This window comes from Mus pahari, chromosome 2 (assembly GCF_900095145.1).
Source record: "Mus pahari chromosome 2, PAHARI_EIJ_v1.1, whole genome shotgun sequence".
Taxonomy (NCBI): domain Eukaryota; kingdom Metazoa; phylum Chordata; class Mammalia; order Rodentia; family Muridae; genus Mus; species Mus pahari.
Genome location: NC_034591.1, coordinates 70,195,348 through 70,203,396, shown reverse-complemented (window position 1 = coordinate 70,203,396; position 8,049 = coordinate 70,195,348). Strand labels below are relative to the sequence as shown.

The 8,049-nt window shown below is 46.0% G+C and overlaps 1 protein-coding gene across 7 annotated transcripts in view; it reads right to left on the bottom strand.

Moving 5' to 3' along the window:
- The window catches only part of Snx10 (sorting nexin 10), a 60,910-nt gene that overhangs the window by 18,183 nt on the left and 34,678 nt on the right, over window positions 1-8,049 (bottom strand). The window lies entirely within an intron of this gene.

The following is an 8,049-nucleotide window of genomic DNA, read 5'->3' as shown; positions in this document are numbered from 1 at the left end:
CCTCCCTTTCTTCCCTCCCTCCCTCCCTCCCTCCCTTCCTTCCTTCCCTCTAGGTCACTATGTAACCCAAACTGGCTTTGAACTCTCAATCCTAACTCAGGCTCCCCCAGCACACCTCAGTTGCCAAGCCCAGATTTCTCTGATTTAAGGCTCCAGCCACAGACTGGTCCATGGTCACACCTTCTTCCTGTGTACCTAAATCCTCCCTAGGACAACAGTCCCCCTCACCCCACCCTGACTCACGAAGAGAACTGAGCCTCCCAGGACAGAAAGCTAAAGACCCACACAAGGCTCCGCCTTCGCCTTCCAGCAGTTCCCTAAGTGGTGCCCATTGCTGGGGAGAGCAAGACCCCATTACCAGCTGCCTGCGGTTGGGCAGGCAGAGAACTCCAGGATTGCAACAGGGCCTCGTGTCATTTCTGCCCTTGAACCCCGGAATTCCTACCTAGATTACTAAAGCCAGGCTGTTTTCTTTTCCTTCCTTCTGCTTCCTACCCTAACCCTTTTCTGGCTTTTGCTCGTCAGATCTCTCCTGGTGTGATTTATTTGACTGTCCTAGGAGAGTCTCTTGCTCCTTGGCTCTCAGTGCTGGGCGGCACTAACCATTGGGCCTCCTCTCCTGAATCCTACCATAAGCAACTTGGACTGGCTTTCGAGACAAGAATGCCTCACACCTTCAGTATCCCTACCAACATCAGTCAGCCAATCAGCGGGTGCCTGCACCAATGAGCAAACTGCCTTCATGGGGAAAACTAAATTAAACTTGAGCTGAAATAAAAACCTCTTCCACCTGGCCTCTTGGACACCACGCATCATCGAATTAAGTTATTCCCTAGAATGGCTCAAGTTTATCTTAATTTACCCATCCCATCCTCCAAAGGTGTGCCAATTAACCATAGAAGGTAACAGTGCAGTGCTTAAGATCTATGAAAACAGTCTTCAAGCACCCTAAAGAACTTCAGAAATGCCTATTTACATAGAAATAATTGAAAATCACTCTGATATCCTCAGTAACTTTGTCCCCTAAGACTTGTGCAGGGCAACAATTTGTTGGCCTAGTTGGAGTTAAAATATGTACCCGAATGTAATAAAAGTGCATTTATTTTAAAATATTCCATAATTTGGATGGACCTCTACTCCCCCACCCTGCAATTAGTAGGAATTAGTGAACTTTCAACACACTTCCAGCTACGAACAGCACGCCCAGACAGCCGAGGTTCACCTATAATCTCTTTAATTAGACGCATCCCTCACGACCTGCCTGCCATCCTTCACAGAGACGCTGACAGGCTGTCCGCCAGAGAGGACAGCCCCATGTCCCATACCTGGAATCATATGGATTTCCTATGGAAATGGCTTCCAAAGGCGCTGTTAGTCAATTTAATAACCTTATTAAACACTTTAATGACTTCTTGGGCCTAATGACTACATCTGCTATGAAAGAAAATGCAGGAGGAGTAGAATTAAAAATTTAAAGTAACTGATCCTTACTGATCCCGTGAGAAAGCGGGCCATGAGGTCCGTAAGAACCCAATCACTGTGTATATACTCTTTGATTTCCACAGGCTCTGTTTCTCCCTGACCCCTGACCCAGCTCCAACCTTATCTGTCTGCCTGGCCTCTTCTTCTCTAACAGCAGGGACACTGCCCCAGTTCTACAGATAAGAGAAGCTTAAGCTACTAGCCCACAGGTCCGGTGACCAGCAAGACCAGACGGGTTAGAACTTGGATTTGCCTCTTATCCAAAGCCTGGACTCTAGCGGTTCCTTTCGAAGCAATGTGATGTCGCCGTGTCCCCACCCAGTGGGACTGGTCATCGTGTCTCCTTTGGGTTCCTTTTGGCCTGGGACACACTCACGGGCTTCCCTTGGCTTGGGTGACCTTGATGATTGTGAGAGCTTGCTGGATCTTTTGTAGATATCCCTCAGCCAAGGCTTATCTCGTGTCTGTCTCAGTTCTAGACTGGGGTCCTCCGTACTTGGAAGGAAAAACCGAGATGAAGCCCCATCTTTCAGCACATCAAAGGCACCCGCTGTCCCTGGGAGTCTTCGCTGCTCGTTTACTTTGGTCACCTGGTTGAGGCAGTGACTGGCCGATTTTCCCATCATAAGCTTACTGCTTCCTGCCTGCTCATAAATGAGAAGATAAACGTGTACTAATTTTTTCCAGTCACTTCTAATTTGGTTGTAGCTGGCAAAGTAGTTCTAATATTTAAAATGTATTGGAATGCTAACGTGAAAGAGAGAGATATTAAACTATAAATCCTACATCGCCTCCATTTTCTAAAAATGCATACACATTAAGTACAAGAAAGGGCTGGGAGGGAGTAGCCCGGGCATCTATCTTTTCCTTAGAGCGCATATTCTGTGGTGAAAGGATCTTTTCAAATCTGGGAGATGGAAATAAAATCTTTTTTGTTGAGACTCAGAACGAAACAAAGCTCGCTAGTGACTGTCACACAAATGGGCTCCGCATGACAGCAGCGTCCCTTGCAATGTGCTGCGTGGGGAACAGCTGGCTTCCCAGACCGCTTTGCTTTCCTCGCCATGACTTTTAATTTTTATTTATTTATTTTTTATGCTTATGGGTGCTTTGCCAGAATGTATGTCTGTGTGCCTCATGCAGGAAAAAGTCCAGAAGAGGGCACCGGATCCCCTCGGCCTGGAGTTACAGACAGCTGCGAGCTGCCACCTGCACTGTGGGCACTGAGAGTCAAAGCTGGGTCCTTGGAAAGAACAGCAAGGGCTCTTAAAGGCTGAGCCATCTCTCCAGCCACAGAAAGGGTGCCACCTTTCAGTAGGAAAACTCGGTAGCTGGGGAGACCGACAGCAGCTGAGAAGAAAGAGGCGTGGACATGAGAGGAAGAAAGAAGTAAATATGGGCTTCAGAGAGTGTTTAAAGGGTCGCGAGGCACGAGCTTCAGGCTGCAGGGTGCAGCTTGGTGGTAGAATGAATGCTGCATATTTGCTAGTCCTGGCACTACAGAAGCAAATAATACCAAAACTGGGTATCATGGTGTATACTTGCAATCCCAGCGCTTGAAAGGCGTGGGGAAGAGGAACACAGGGCCCCCAGTGGAGGAGCTAGAGAAAGGACCCAAGGAGCTGAAGGGGGCTGCAACCCTATAGGAGGAACAATGATATGAACTAACCAGTACCCCCCAGAGCTGTGTCTCTAGCTGCATATGTAGTAGAGGATGGCCTAGTCAGCCATCAATGGGAAGAGAGGCCCTTGGTATTGCAAAGATCATATGCTCCAGTACAGGGGAATGCCAGGGCCAGGAAGCGAGAGTGGGGGGGTTGGGAAGCAGGGCAGGGGGAGGGTATATGGGGCTTTGGGGATAGCATTTGAAATGTAAATGAAGAAAATATCTAATAAAAAAAAAAGAAAAGAAAAGAGGATTGCCATGCATTTGGTTCAGGCCTTCCCAGGCTAAATAGTGAGTGGCGGAGCCAGCCTGGCCTACATAGTGAGACCTTGCCTCAAATCTCTAAACAAAGAAAAACTTAACTTTTTCTTTTTCTTCTTTTCTTTTCTTTTTCATTTTTTTGGGGGGTGGGGTGGGTGGGGTGGGTGAGAAGTGTTCAAGGCAGGTCTCTGTAAAGCCCTGGCTGTCTTGGAACTTACTCTATAGTCCAGGCTGGCTCAAATTCATAGAGATCCACTTGCCTCTGCCTCCTAAGTACTGGGATTAAAGGGTACACCACCAGTGCCCAGCCACCGCCCTTTCTTAAAGTGAGTCCGTTGGAAACAAACTGTATCTTAATCCTATCAACACTGTTCATCCATTCAGTAAGGCTCTTCATCTAAAATGGCAGCAGGTCCCAGGCATCTCTGTAGCACTCTTCCTCTGTTAGTGATGGGGACCTGGTGGTGCCCGGAACTCTCTTCTGGGTACGCCCTGCCAAGCTCAACCAAGCCAGGTGTAGTGGCACAAACCTTTAATCCAGGCACTCAGGAGGTAGGGGCAGGTGCAGCTCTGTGAGCCTGAGCTCCTGTTCAAGGCTAACTTGATAGTAAATTCCAGACCAATGAGGGCTATATAGTGAGAACCTGTCTCAAAACACCAAAAGAATGAAAACAAAGAACTCATTCAAGTGTCAATAACTGGTGGTTGCCTGAGAGTCGCTGTTATTCCCCAACACGATGTAAATGTTCTTTGAAGAAAATTCCATATCTTTAAGGTGTAAGCCTCAATTCCCCTAATGCTATGACCCTTTCATACAGTTCCTCACACTGCGGTCTCCCTAAAATTATTTCTGTTGCTACTCCATAACTGCAACTTTGCTACTGTTTTGAATCATACTGTAAATATCTGAGATGCAGGGTATCTTAAAGGGGCCATGACCCACAGATTACTGCTTTAAAGGGAGAATACAGCTATCGTGAAGGAGGAAGTGTTACACACATGTGAAGACACATACACAGCTGTAAAGAGTCTTCTCATCCCTTAGGCGGGATGCTCCAGTTACAGTGGCTGAGGAAGAAACGGGGCTCCTTCATCGGGGAGCAGCAGCCCTAGAGGATGTAAGTCTTGAGGAAAACAAGCTTCCAGAGGCAGGAGATGAAGGTCCCGGGTGCTGCCGAGAAATAAGGCCGCTCCTTCCGGGCATCAGAATATAAAAATGGGCAAAAATGCCTGACCCCACAAAAGATGCTGCTGACTGAAACGTGTCCCCTGTCACACCCATCTGCCTTTCCATTTGGATCTGGGTTCTGTCTCATTAAACACAAGGGTTGATTCAGTTGGGTCCGCCTAATTATTCTTATTAAAATATGTAACCATAATATTTTAATTGTAAATTAAAGTTGCATGCATGAATGAGTCTGAATTCATTTTAATTTTACAATGGCCCAATGCCAAGGCCTTTTTATAGGGACAATCCATCAGCTGAGATACTGCTCTCCTGGGAATTCAAACCAATGTGCAAATGGAACGTGTTTAACTAACAAGGGAGACTCTCACTCCCGTCTCTCCTCTTGCTAGATTTATTATGGTAATAAAGCTGCTTCGACAAGAGAGACTACATTTCCCAAATCTTTTTTAAAAATTACCAAACCTCGAGGCTGGCACCACCAGTTATGACTGGCATGTCACTCCTGGCCATCTGCATCCTGAACAATGATAGCAAGTAGGTCTTAGTCTGCATGCCAACCCCATGATTAATTAGGAATGGCTGCTATCTATGGGCATCAACTGGAAAGTGCTTATATAAATACTGGGCTAACTTCTAGGACAGTCAGTGATACTGCATTTGACCCTTACATGTGTGATTAGGGGGAGCTTGACTTTTATTACACTGAATAATAATCAATAGCTAGGCTCTACAGACTTCGATAACTCTAGCTGGCCTTGAATACAGGGTATTCTTGGAGTAATCAAGGAGAGGAAATTACCTCTTGTGGTATGTGTGTGCAACTCTGGCTGTCCTGGAACTCACTCTGTAGACCAGGCTGGCCTTGAACTCAGATCTACCTGCCTCCCCAGTGCTGGGATTAAAGATGGGCACCAGCACTTCCCAGCAAAAGGCCTTTTTTTTTTTTTTTTAAAGATTTTATTTATTATTATACATAAGTACACTGTAGCTGTCTTCAGACGCGCCAGAAGAGGGCAGAAGAGGGCATCAGGTCTCATTATGGGTGGTTGTGAGCCACCATGTGGTTGTGGGATTTGAACTCAGGACCTTTGGAAGAGCAGTCAGTGCTCTTAACCGCTGAGCCATCTCTCCAGCCCCAAAAGACCTTTTTAAAATAAGGTTGTAGGAAGAAGTCTCTTTTTGATTCCCAACAGAGGCCTGAAGGCACAGTGAATATCAGCCTTCTTCAACAATGTATGGAAGCAAAGGAAAGGCTGAAGCTGGGCAGAGGTCACTACCAGAAACAGCCCAGGGCCAAGACTGCGCAGAGCTTTCGAGGTTCCAAAATAAGCTCAGAAACAGAGAGGAAGTGCCCCAGGGCTGGGGAGAAGAAGGAAGTCTGGAGAAAGACTTTGGGCCTGCAGGTCTCTAGAAGCCAAGTGCAGGAATTCTGGCTATGCTCAAAAGGCTACAGCTCAGCACTGTGGGTCCACATGGAGAATGGACAAACAGCTGATAAGCAGCCAGCTGTTATACTATAGCACACCAGGATCTCACCTCTCCATATTTATTTCTTCCTGATAGAAACTAAGCTAAATCTTTGAACACTGTACATCTATTTGCACATCTATTTATGTTTTTCCCTTTTCCATTGAAGAAATTGCCATTTTTAAATTCATTCATAAGATTGTTATGAAATCATTTGATCAGAGATGACATTTTCAAGATTACTGATACATTATCTTTATATAGTTGGTGTGAGGGTTAATATTATCAGTTTGACAGGATCTGGTATTACCCAAACAATACAGGGCATTCTTGGAGTAATCAAGGAGATGAAAACCCCTCCAGGCATGCCTACAAGGGATTATCTTGACTAGGTTCACTGAGGTAGGAGGTCTCACCCTAATCATGGGTGTCACCATTCCCTAGGCTTGCATCCTGGACTTCATAAAAGGACAAGGTTGAGCATGAGAACCCATAGCACTCTGCTTCCTGACCATGGGCACAACATGATCAGCTGTCTCCACTTCCTGCCACTATGGCTCCCCCACCATGACAGACTGCATCATGAACTGTGAGCCAGAAGAAACCATTTCTCCTGAAGGTTGCTTTTGTCAGGGTACGTCCTTACAGCAGCTAGAAAAGCAGCTAACACAATGCTCCAGTAACATGTCAAAATCAACACTGTGTGGGAAGATAACCCAGTCTATAAGGGATTTGCCACGCAAGCATAAGGTCCTGAGTTTCATCCTCAGAATCCATATAAAAAGCAGGTCACGGGCTGGTGAGATGGCTCAGCAGGTAAGAGCACCAGACTGCTCTTCCGAAGGTCCGGAGTTCAAATCCCAGCAACCACATGGTGGCTCACAACAATCCGTAACAAGATCTGACGCCCTCTTCTGGAGTGTCTGAAGACAGCTACAGTGTACTTAAATATAATAAATAAATAAATCTTAAAAACAAAAAAAAAAAAAAAGCAGGTCACAGTGGCATGCATCTGTAATCCCACACTGGAGAGGTGGAGACAGGAGGATTGCCAGGGTTTGATGGCCAGCCAATCTAATCTAACTGAAAGGCTCCAGACCCCAGTGAGTGACTGATTCTTAACACATTAGTTAGACAGCCATCGAGGAATAACACCCAAGGTCGACCTCTGGCCTCTACACACATGTACACATGCACAGGTACCCACACGCAAGCACCAATGCAGGCATACTCAAGTACATGGTGGTTCACACCTAGTTGAAGACCATCTTGAGCTACATAGTGTATCTCTACCAGAGATACAAACTTTTTCTGGTCATTCTCCCCTAAACGATACAGCTATTACCTCAGCATTTACATCGCACTTAGGATTATAAGTCTTCTAGAGATGGTTTAAAGCATCTTAGAGGCTGGATATGGAGGCAACCCCTGGAATCCTAGCCCTGGGAAGGTAGAAGCAGGAAGGTCAAAGATTCAAGCCCCATCTTGGCTGCACAGTGAGTTCAAAGCCAGCCTGGTATCCTGTCTTAAAAGACTGAAGAAATATGTAAATACTTGGAAGGACTGGGCAGGCTAGATGCAAACACTGCACCAATTTTATACAAAGGGTTTGATCGTCCTGAGACGTTGGTGGGTAGTCTCCTAGAACCAATGCCTTGTGGGTAGTGAAGGAAAGTTGAATTAGTCCTACCACAGAGGGAGCCCAGGAAAATGGGCTTTGGAAGCCTGTAAGTCTAAGATGCAATCTAGAAAAGATAGTTGTGTTGGAGAGATGGCTCAGAGGTTAAGAGCACTGATTGCTCTTCCAGAGGTCCTGAGTTCAATTCCCAGTAACTACATGGTGGCTCACATCAGATCTGTAATAAGATCTGATGCCCTTTTCTGGTGTGTCTGAAGACAGCTACAGTGTACTCATATACATAAAATAAATAAATAATGTGAAAAAGAGAGAGAGAGAGAGAGAGAGAGAGAGAGAGAGAGAGAG